Below are 12091 nucleotides of genomic sequence, written 5' to 3'. Positions count from 1 at the left end.
ACAGAAGAGAGAGGGAACAGATGTGACAGAGCCAGAAAAAAGGTGCCATAGGACAGACTTCCTTCATCCCACAGCTGACAAGAAGTGGGATCTGATTCTTTTCCATCCCAGCAGTGACTCTCCCTTTCATGAATGCAGCAGTAGGAGCAAGTCTTGTTTTCTAGGGCTCTGGCACAGGTGACATAGAATTGGGGCGGAACTGGTTTTCTCCTAAAGGCAATCTGCTGCCCTCAGCAGCTTCTACTTTGCTAAAGCCTGAGGTCAGCTCTGTTGAAAACCTCCAGCAACTTTCTCTCAAGACAAACTGCTGGACTCACAAACAAAGCCTAAGTAAATTTGCTGTGCCTGCAGAGGCAAGAGAGTATTTCCCCTGGAACAACAATAAGGACCCTAGACAGCGGTGCCAAGCAACACATGTCTTGCAGAGGTCATGCAAGTGGTGCCATTGTCAGACAGGGCTGCTTTGCCCCAAAGGTGGGTGAAAATGAACAAGTCAGGCTTTGAGGCACATCGAGGCTTCTTGCATTTGCCTTTTTTGCAACCTCCAAGAGATGCAAGATATACTGGTTTCTCTTTGCTCATTACAATTAAAAGCAAATATGGACAAATTTATCTTAGGTGCCTTCTCTCTCTCTTCTTTCTTTGATTACACTTTTGGCAGTCCAGTCTTATGCTGGTAAAACTGCATAAAGTCTGATGAAGGCCCTCGCACTCTTCTTTCTTCTGTTATTCTTCTATGAGAAACTCCATAGTTTTTCCCCTCTCCCTGTGCGTCACACTCAGGTAAGGGTAATGCTGCACATCAGTCCTAGTTTGGACAATACTTCCTCTTCTCATCTGTCTTCCATTCTCTCCAAATCACCTACTTCTTTCTCCCACAGTGTCTCCTTTGCCCCATGTTCTTCCTTCAGCAATGAGTAGAGGTACATACCTAGCTGCATAAAATATTTGCTGTATTTCTTTTACTGAGGATAGAGGAGATGAAAGACAGGGAAAGGTAGGATGAAAAATACACTGAGCTGATAGGCAAGACTACCCTGAACATCTCTTCTATTATCTCCTCCTCCTGCTTTAGCTCTTCTACTCTGCAATCCCTTGAAAACTGTCAGGAAAAAACCGCATACCTGTCAGCTTCAAAGCAGGAGAAAAGAAAAAACCCTTCCTCTCCGAGCTGTGATCATATCTCAGGATGGATGACTTGCTACACTTCTCCAGAAGAATCGCTGGCTAGCTCATTGTTCCTATTGGGGCATACAAACAGCTGAACAGACAGCAGTAATATCTGTGGGAAAGACAGGATGATCCCCTCTTTCTCCGAGTTTCTTCATTTTTGTATAACCGTGTGCCACCTCAGGAGGTGACAACTCCTCACCTTGGCACATGGCACAAAACCACTGTGGTGTTCTACTCAAGGTGGCACCAAGTGCTGCAGCAGTCTGCTGGTACTGACCTCCCTAGCCATGCATAGGGGAATCTTGGTGCTTTCAGCCATGTGTCGTTGCAGGTGTTTGGGTACAACAGTGCCCAGTCCTTGCCAATCTCAAGTATTCATGACTACAGGATGTTCCCCAAAACAGCATGAAGAAAGAGAAAGACTTGACTAATTTTTAAACAGTGTTTTTGGGAGTATTCACTTAAATTCTGGTTTTGAGTTTTTCAGGTTGCATTTGTTTACAAGTCTTGTTTTGCTGTCTTCTTCTCCCACTGCCCTATCCACTTACCCTTTATCCCAAACATAAGGGCTAAGGATGATTGTTTCTCCCTTTGAAATCCAAGAATCCCTCCATTCCTGGATGTTATGCCCTGAGAAATTTAATGGGAGGTGAGGGAAGAGGCTTGGCAACCCAAGAAAGAACACAATAAACCAGTCATTTGCTTTCAAAGCATTAACCCCCACACCCTAGAGTTAGTGGTATATATGACAACCTAGGCAAATCAAAAATGACTCAGAAAAGCAGAGGAGAAAGGTCCTATGTTTCCAAACTGATGCATGGACAAGGTGCCAAATGATTGAATTACTTTCATTTGCCACAAACTGGGTTAGGTTTGAGCTTGAAGGAAAGAGATGTTTTTAAGTACTGTTTCTGGGCCTGGCATCAACACTTCTGTTGCCATAATGAGCCAAACATCAGAGGCAATACACACAAAAGGATGCAGGCCAATGCCTAAGCAAACAGAAGTGGGAAGCAAGGACTAAAGAATAAGTGCACATGGCAGGGAAGAAGGACTCCATCCCCACAAACATTTTGAAATTATAACTTCAATTTCCTGCATTTCAGCAAATAAAGTCACTGCAAAACAAAGCTAATGAAAAAAACCCTCTAGAATTCTGTGCAAGGTTAATTTGCCAGAGGCAGATTTTGTTCTGCTAACTGCCATTTGCCATGTACCAAAGCCACAGTCCCCAAATGCTCTTGCACATTTCCATTCAGGCAAGCACACACACGATTAAGAACATTTGAGCAGTCATCCTTAGAACTGTGAAAAAGATAAATTCTTAAATGAAGGGAAATTAGTCTTCTCAGCCACAGAAACCATGGCCTCAGATGCTCCCTCGTCATTTACTAGGCCTCCTGTATGGCTGTTGAATGACTGGGGGTAAATAACTGTCTCTGGGGACACACTGTGGGATGGAGAGTGCATTGATGGAAAACATTTGAAACTTTGAAGTGCACCCTCACTTGGGCACTCCACTGGGATCTCAGAGCAGTCTAGAGACACATAGTTGGCACTTTTCACTTATCTCAGCTGTCAAGTGATGCCCTGATTTGTTCTCTTCTGCCTCATATTTCCACTGTTAATTCTCCCTCCTGATTATTTTCAGACCATCCCTTCTTCCCTGTCCCCTCTTTCAACTTGTATCACTATGACCTGGGGAACTGATATGCATTGTCTAGTGCTCTTCACTTTCCCTTGTTCTTTCCAATGCTTCATCGAACATGCTTGGCATGAAGAAAACATTTACTTCTAGAAATTAAAGCAATCTGAAAATCAACTAGTACAAAATGACCAACTACAGTACTCTGAAAGACCTCCCAGGTCCCTTCCATTCTCTGTTACTAGGCTTCCTTTACCATTTCAGGACTTGTTTACCCTTGAGAGTTTTATTAATGTGACTGATTAATGGAGGAGTTTTCATTTATTTTGACCAACAATTGCACAGATAGTCTTATCACCATTATCACAGTAGCATTGCTGTGACGATGCACACAAGCCACCTTTCTGAAGAGAATGCCACATCCAAGTGCTGTGCAGCTACAAGTTTGATCTTGGATATAACATTGAGACCTCCTTCCATCTTAGGAATTAGAGTGACATGCTACAAACTTTTGTCTTAAGCAATAGTGTGACATGAAAAACTTCTACTAAAGCACACAGAATTTAGTAACCATGTTTAAAAACTCTGGTACTTCATTTCCAGAGTGTTAGACAGCATTAGCATGATACAAGCCAAAATGCTGAGGTTACTATTCCAATGGAAATACAGTAATGAGGTCCGATATCCACAAAGAATTTACATTCACATGGTATTGTTCTGGAGTCAGTTAATGATTAACATGGATTAGCTTCTGCGCCTTATGGACATAATATCAGGGTTTCTCTAAAATGCAGGGTTACACAGATATATACTGCAGAGATTTTGAAACTGATCATATTCTTTTAGACTATGTAGTGGTAAAAAGCAAAAATCTTACACTATATTAAAAATGCATATAATTCCTGAGTTTGCTGCCAAGAACCAGCTATTATTTTATATGCACTGCCTTGGGATTTCAAGTCACACCAGCTATGTGCGTTGCACACACATGCAAATAAAGAGAATGTGATAAGGCAACAAGAACAGGATTAAACTTCGATTTGAGGATGGATCCTGACTCTCTTCTGTTCCTGAGAGTTTATGGGCACCAAAGAGAATATGATAAATTTGCTCAGCAAACAAAGGGTGTGACATTAATACACGTCACTCAACACTGGAGTCTTCCATACAGCCACGTATACAAGAAAACCATTTCCTCACTAGTTAGATTAAAGACAGCATGGTTATGCTTCTTATCCTACTGCCACATTTTCTTTTGCGCTTAATGACCTAATCACATCCTCTTTTTTCTACAGGGCCTTTGCCTCATTCAGTGACCAGGATGGATGCGACTCATTGAATAGGCATCTGTAGTCTGACAGTTTGTCTGCAGATTTGCCTGGAGCTGAAGATACATCTTTTGACTCTAAGCCTGCTCTGCCACTAAGTTCCTACGTTAAGGTACTGGAGTCACTTAAACTGAAGCAAAGTGGTCACAAAGAGCCTCTTTTTTACATTGTGGGTTCTTGACTTGAATCACTTAAAATCTGATTTGTTAAAGACCTAAGCTTTCACTGCATGCAGCTGGGGCAGAATGTTACAAAAATGTTCAATATTCTGAACAAGATAGACACTCAGAAGCTCAAACTTAAAAATAGTAGACAGTTCCTGCCATGATCTCCCTGGACTTCTTTTCCTGTATGCAAAATACTTCTTCCAGCAGGGGGACAGTGTGACAAATACCTCTTTGGGAAATGGCACTTTTGAGTTTCCAAATCCCCATTACGACAAAAAAATCCCAACTCACAGTTCTGAGGGGAGGACCTCCCATACAGCTTACACGTGTTCAGGTTGTCCTATGTAGTTGCTTGAATGAGCCAACTTTTGACATTTGTACACTCAGTTTAACTGGGAAACCTTTCCCTGCCAGGATTTCATCAAAACTGAAAACTTCCATCAAAGAGCTTCAGCTTTAACAGAACTTTTCTTGTCAGACAACTGCTTGATTCATGTTTCTTATCTGGACTCCTGAGACAGGAGGACCATGGCAGGACTCTCTATGAAGAGTGTACTTGTCCCTCTGTACAAGTTTCTGTTTCCAAAGGCAGTTGCTCCTAGGTGAAGTCAAACTAGGCTTGCAAAGGCACCTCTTTTATCTGAATTCTACTATACCACCTATGGATGCTCCACTGCTCCTGTGGTAGCAGAGCATGCTCACCTGGCTAAGGTTGTTGTGCCATGCTACAGACACAATCTCCTTGGTCTCCAGTAACTCTGGGCGACCTATCCAACTTGCAAGGCCTTCAGATTTGCTCAAAAGGGTATGCTGCTTCAGGATTAAAGTAGCCAGTTGGCACAACATTATGGAAACTATTTGAATGAAGCTTCCACTTATATAAATATCAAAGCTTTGTGTCTTCTTCACATATATATGTCTTTGTCCGTGCTACATCTGAATCTCTTAATCTTTCAGGAAAAGACAACCTCTCAGAGGAGAGGTTACCTGTCCTTCAAGGCCAGCAAGGAGTACCTTGAGTAGGCCTATTTACTACTACCTACTACACAAGCAGGCATAATCAAAGCTATTCCAAGGAGAGGAGGCAGTCGTCCCATCCCTCTTGGGCTCCAGCCAGGTATTTCTGTATCCTTTTTCATCAAAGCTTCCCACCCTTGGAAGACAACAAAATTTAGGCAAGACTATTAAAAGAAATGGAAAGATTTCAGGAGGTTGTGGCAGCAGGTACAGGCTTTGCTGGGCTCTGTGAGCATCACTTCTAGCGGGGATCAGTGAAATGTGGCATTTAAATAACGTTGCCGTGGGAGCGGTTCTTTTCTGCTGCTTGCTACAGTTTCTTGTACAGCAACAAAGTTGGCATCTTTCTGACATCTGGTCTGTGGCACTCATCCATCTGTTGTAACTGAGTAGGTGTTGGGTGGGGTTGGCAGGAGAGGCTTGTTGAAGTGTTTGTTTTCACCCTGTAAAGGAACTGCAGAGCCAGTTCAGCAATTAAATAAATACCATCTTTAAGAAAAATGTGTGCACTTAATATTCTAAAGAAATGGCAATTAAGGCAGCTGGTGCCTCACACTGCTGAAACTCAGAGACTTTGTTCCTGTTCCTCCTTGGTTCCATGTCGTTTCAGGAAGCCTTCCCCATTGGGCTGGCACTCTGGTTTCTGTTCCTGACTCAGCCACATGCCTCCTGGCTGAATTTGGGTAGGTCACTCCATCTTCTGTGCAGCACTTTCCCTCTCTGTAAAATGCATTCAAAGTTAAACACGTCTTCTGTTATAAACTGAAATCTGCTGATAAAAAAAAATGCAGCCGAAGAGTTGGCCATTATTATTACTGTTATTACCTTGCTTTGTGGTTATTCTGTTCAAATAATAATATTTTTGAATTAACCTTTGATGTCACCTGCTCATAGCAAAAGAGAGGTTTTACTGAACACAGTGGAAAAAAGTCCACAGTTTCCACGGCTGCCTCTCTAGGTAAATCTGTGTCTTTTGGGAACTTGTTTCTCTCATATCACCCTGAACAGAGCATAAAAGCACTTCTCTCTATTTAACTTCTTACCCATAACCTTTCATAAACACATGGTGTACCAAACAACCTTTTTCTCCTTTATGTGTGGCTAGGGAATGTCCACTTGCTCAGTTTTAACTTCTGGATAGAGCCTGGTATTCATTTCTTTGTCTTAGGACAGTGACTCCTGCCATTCTGTTTGCCAGTCTATCAAGACATAGTTACACTTTCTAACAAGCTATCAATTTTATCCTGCAATCAGTTTATGGGTTGAAGAAGTTACTGATAGCATTTATTAATGCCTTCAGCAGAACATCTGTTTGCAAATATAATAGATAATCAAGGAAACAGGGCAACTCCCTATGCATAGTTACGTATAGCAGGTTTTGCCTAATCCTATGAAGTTCTGACTATGTTCACAAAAACCCTGGCACAGAGAGGGATGCTCAGAGCTGCTTGCAGATTGCAATTTTGTGGCTGGCAGACATGGATGCTAAATTCAGTAATACTTAGATTATATTTAAGGATGTGCACCCACCTATGGAGATCACACTATCTGCCCTTGAGAACAGAAAAGAAATCTGTGATCTGTCTGCTGTCTTTCCTCCCTTCTCATGTACATATAGCAATAGACGTTACCCTCGGAGTCTCTGTAAAGGAGTTTGTGGGAAGTTCATCACATACTGAATGTTTCCTATTTTCTGGTGGCTCCTGTAAGACCTGGTATCTCAGCACTCTCATAGATTAACAATTTTGCACCTAAGATCATCAGTCCTGTTAGACAAAATCAGATGCCAAACACTGGGCTTTCAAATGCAGTTTCTTATTAAATACTCTGTAAGAGCAAGAACAGCAGCAGCCACTGGGGACACTGATTAAAAAGGACAAAAATGTGATCTTTTTTTTTCTTTAGCTAAGTAACAAAAAGATCAGTTTTGGTATTATCACCCTGAAGTCACCTACATTTTACCCACACTGTCACTCTTTAGTGCCAGGAAAAGGTAGAGGAATTAAATAGATTCTATTTGTAGATCAGATTAAGAGGAGAGGTTTTGTATTATTATTTCTTAGCTTGCAGACTAAAGCATGTACTGTATGTGGGAACAAATTAATCTGCCATTTGTCCACTGTGATTTGTATCATAACAAACTTTTAGTTTCTTCTCTAAATTATTTCCCTCTCTGTAATTTTCTCTGGTGACTTGTGGACCCTGAGGTGCCACTAGCCACAAAATTACAAATAGGAGTATTTTAAACTCCAGTCACTCTCGAGAAACTCATAATCCTGACATCCCACAAATACTGTATTTGCTGTGAGATGAAAGGAGCTTATTCTGTGCTTTAATCATGTCCTATTAATTTCCATAAACTAGACTTTCTCCTTATTCAATCAGCTCTCCATATTTTTCTTGACCACCCCAGGACTGACAAAATTTCATACAACCCATACCAAACTGAACAGTTTTTGCTATTACTTTTGCAGCAGAACATGACCACTGCAGGATTAAAGGAAGGAAAATACACAAGAGCAGTGAAAAGAACCTCAAGATTACAAAATCTAGTAATTTTTATAGACAAAAAATTTGAAGGATCCAGTACAGTTCTCCTTAAAAATGGATCATGATGGCAGTAAGTGCAGTCTTTGCACAGCCTTCTCTCCTATGTCTTTCTCAAGGAGCAGCCCAGATAGACAGACTTTGCTGTGATAGCCCATGCTGAGCTAAATGGTATTTGGTGTCAGTTACAGAATCATATTATCATACAACAGTCTGGATTGGAAGGGAGCTTTTAAAAATCACCTAGTCCATTCTGCATCAGGGAGTTTTCTTTGGTATCGAACTATAATTCCTCTTATCAGCTTTAGACTTGCTGGCTTTATGTTTTACTGTATTTCTGATCTTGAGAGAATTGCTCTGTCTGTTTTAGTTTGCAAAAGTGGGGAAACACATAGAAAGAGGCAGGAGTGATGCTGCAGCCAGTTCTGGGCAAAAACGTAGAAAAGCTGGGTTTTGCAGGAATAACACCAGTTTCTTTGATACAAACTAACAGGGTCACACAAAACTTCTAATATTATGAAAAAGTAAAATGAAACATATAATTTCTTTTCTCAGCTGTATTCTTTATGTCATCTACCTTCATCATATTCTCAGTCTTCTCTTTAAACAAACCAGCTTTCACAGAGCTCAGTGGTGACATTTCATGCCTGTGCATTTTGGGTCCCTTCTGTGCTTAACTTTCATACAAGAGGGTGACCAGATCAGTTCACTCAGGTCAGAGGCTCCCTGGTCCTGGGCAACTCCAGCACAGGACAAAGAGCCTGGCTGTGTTATGGGAGCCCCTTCTCACTGCCCTTTGGGTCTCATGCTGCTTGAGCCTCTGCACCTCTGCATTCAGCAACTGAGTGCCATGGTCTGCCCCTTCCACTGCTGCTTTGCTCTCACATGACACATAAAATAAGGCTTTAGGAGGTTTTTCATAACCTGAAAGTGTCTGCAGAGAACTCAAATATTCCTTGTCACATTTGTCACTTTCTGTGTTGGCAAAGCAACAAAATTAATGTCATCTTCTTCATATAACTGTATTTCAGTTCCAAGTTTTCCAGAGTCTTGTCTTGCCCTGAGTGACCAAGAGGCCAGACAATTTTGACAATGTTTATACCTCCAAATGTTCCAACTCATTGTTCTGATAATTCATCAAAGTTCTAGAGATCTTCCCTAGGGTCTATTTGTGGGTATTCTGCTGCCTTCCTTGCTATCCTTTCACTCTTCCTTCTTGCAAAACTTGCTTTGTCTTATAAAACAGATGCTAGGGCAGAATTTTGCATCTCACATCATAACTGATGGATTTTCTTAACATCATCTTCTAAGAAAAGTTATCAAAAGCTCAATGAAATTTCCCCTAAAATTTATATATCAAATGGTTCTGCATAATCCATGCCTTCACTGAGATACTGCAAGGTTTGTTTTAGGAAGTTAAAAGGGCTAACTTATATTTCAGCTTTTTTTTTCTTCTTCATATAGCTGAGATGATCTTGATTTTAAAGTAAATTCATGCCATGTTCCAGTGATTCAGTATATGAGAATAGTCTATTTTTAAGTGAAACTTGCATGAGTTTGTTAACAGCTATCAGCCTTGATTGATGCCATCTGCTCTGGGAGGTTTGTTACTTTAACATGTCAATCCTGCAGTCCCTCTTCTGATACCTCAATGTTTGACAGGCCCTCATCCCTAGTAATTAAATAAAACTTGTAGAGAGTGAACGTATTTCCAATCGGTGAAGACCGATGGGAGTTATAATATAGTCCCTGCAATACCCTTGTCATTTTTCACTGCCCCTTTGATCGGGCAAATCCACTAATTCTATTTCAGCTATTTGTATTTCTTATTTGTTTGAAGAAATGTGCCTGTTTGCACTTGAAATTTCCTATCAGCCCTCCTGTTTCCCATCTTTCATTTTACTTTGCCAGTTTATGTTCCTTTCCTTTGGGTTAGCCAGGGCTAGATTTCCTTTTCCTGAAGGTTACCTGTTTGGTTCATCATACTGTGTTTGTTTTTCTTGCCTTCCTGCTTCCTTTTTGGTTTCAGGGTATGCATACCTTCTGTGATGCAATTATGGTATGCTTAAGTAGTTCCATGTTGAGGCTAAGGATTGTAATGTTTTTACTTCTGACTCGTTTCCTTCTCTGTACCTCTTTCTAACCCTGTTCTCCCTCCAAATCCAAGAAATTTAAAGGATTATATTTTAATTACAGTGCAGTGTAAGTGTTAGCTGGCTGTTAGATTTCTATCTCCACCCTAGAAAGCTCTGAATGATGTCTTGCACTGCTTGCTTTTTGCTGGTATGGGAGGTGTTTGCATTAGCTCCTTTATTTAAGACTGGCCCGGACCCAAGACTCTGCACTTCTAGAAACTGCATGAAGTGCAGTTGTGACACAAACAAGCAGTAAATGTAATTTCAAATAAAGACCCTGCTAAAACACATCAAAGGGAAATCACACATTCAGATTGGCTAGCCCATTTGATGCTGGAGCATGCTTCAGTAAGTTCAAGGGCACTAACAGGGTCTTGAAAAAAAGCTGGATGTGTTAGCCGGCTGGTGCTTTCCAGGAAGGGAGGAGTCGCTTTGCTTTTTTTTACACCATGATCCTGCTTAACCATGTTTGCTAAGCAAGAAACTGGGAAAAGAGTAAGAAAAATGCTGGTTTACAACCAAGAGACACACATGCTTTGTTTTAGCATCTCCCTGCCATGGTAGGACAAACTGCTTTAATCAGTTTCAAAACACACACACAGCCCTGGAACCTAGGGGAAGAAAAGAGGCATTTAAAGGAAAATGCCAAGAGCACTGAGAAGGGGGGAAATGAGGAGATCAGGGAGGAAAAAAGTGACATATTGCCTTCTGCTCACACACTGAAAGCAGGGCTATTATTCGTACAGGATGTGAAAAGGGGGAAAAATGAGGAAAAAGCCAGGCAAGGCTCTGAATATTAACAGATGGCTTGCATATAAAGGCTGGCCATAGATGACACCAAATCACTGGACTTCAAAGCTGCAACCAAATCCACTGAGGTCCATCTTAGAGAAGGGGACCTGGTAGTGTTTGAATATGAGTGCTTGATCCAGGCCCACCCCAGGTCTGCTCTGGGCAAGAAGCCACTTCCCTTCTCTGTGAGCCAGCATAGCATCCAGGTGGGAGCTGTGCTCCCTTCAAGCCACGTCTCCTGTATGGACACTTTGGGAGCGCAGCAGGCGCAGTGCCACCACACACAGTGGCAGTCACTTCAGAAAGAGCATCGTCAACTTCAGCATGGTGGTATGGGGCCTATTGAGCTGTGGTTAAATGAAGTCAATGGGAAGCGTCCTACTAGACGTAAGTGCAGAAATCTCTATTCTTCACTGTCAGGGTGGTGAGGGACTGACACAGATTGCCCACAGAGTTGTGGCTGCTCCATTCCTGGCAGTGTTCAAGGCCAGGTTGGACAGGTCTTGGAGCAGCCTGGTCTAGGGGAAGGTGTCCCTGCCCACAGCAGAGGGGTTTGAGCTAGGTCTCTTCTAACCCAAACCTTTCTATGATTCTATGGGGGAGGAAGAAGCAACCTCTAGTTGTATACTAAGTTCTCTGTGGCCTTTGGCAGTAAGACAACATTACGTTCACTTGACCAACTTTAAAAGGAGATGTATAAAAGAGAAGAACAGCACCAACATATTTTTAGGGCACAGAAAATAAAATTAAAAAAAAATATATTTGGAAACTGACCCTTGGCAGCCTGTTTAAAAGAGCTTGAAACTATCTGAACTACACAAGAGGAAAAAAAAAAAAGAAAGAAAGAAAAACATGCCCACAAGGGCTGAAAAATCACTTCAGTAGTAGATGACTTTTAACTTTACATCAGAAAATGTTTGGCAGGCATAATTTTAAAGTGTTAGGGAAATGTGTGTGATAACTGCTTGGGTGAAAGAGCAAATGCAGTCCACAGTGAGATTTATCAAATGTTCATATAAGCAATCAGAATCTGGCATGGCCAGCTGCCTGTGGAGAGGGGCAAAGAGGATCACAGCTTTAAACTTTGAAAGTTTAATGAAGCCCACTGATTTCTCACAGGAAATTTTTCTTTGAGCATGTTCATGTGTCATGGGAATGCTAGTGCGCAGAAAGCTCTGACAAAATGCCAGCTATAAGGCATAATGGAAACAAACCCCTCCAAGCTCTACCAAAGGCCAAACCACCCTTTTCCTCTTTTTAAAGCTGCAAAGATTCTTGATGCCCCAA

General features: G+C 41.6%; 1 protein-coding gene across 2 annotated transcripts in view; it reads right to left on the bottom strand.

The window, feature by feature from the left end:
* KCTD1 (potassium channel tetramerization domain containing 1) overlaps positions 1 to 12091 on the bottom strand; it is a 101439-nt gene that overhangs the window by 79651 nt on the left and 9697 nt on the right. The gene's annotated exons all lie outside the window — the stretch shown is intronic.

This window comes from Pezoporus flaviventris, unplaced genomic scaffold (genome assembly GCF_033815535.1).
Source record: "Pezoporus flaviventris isolate CSIRO_AGI_PZ_B2104156 unplaced genomic scaffold, CSIRO_AGI_Pfla_v1 ptg000007l, whole genome shotgun sequence".
NCBI classification, from domain to species: Eukaryota; Metazoa; Chordata; class Aves; order Psittaciformes; family Psittacidae; genus Pezoporus; species Pezoporus flaviventris.
This window is presented reverse-complemented; position numbering and strand designations above follow the sequence as displayed.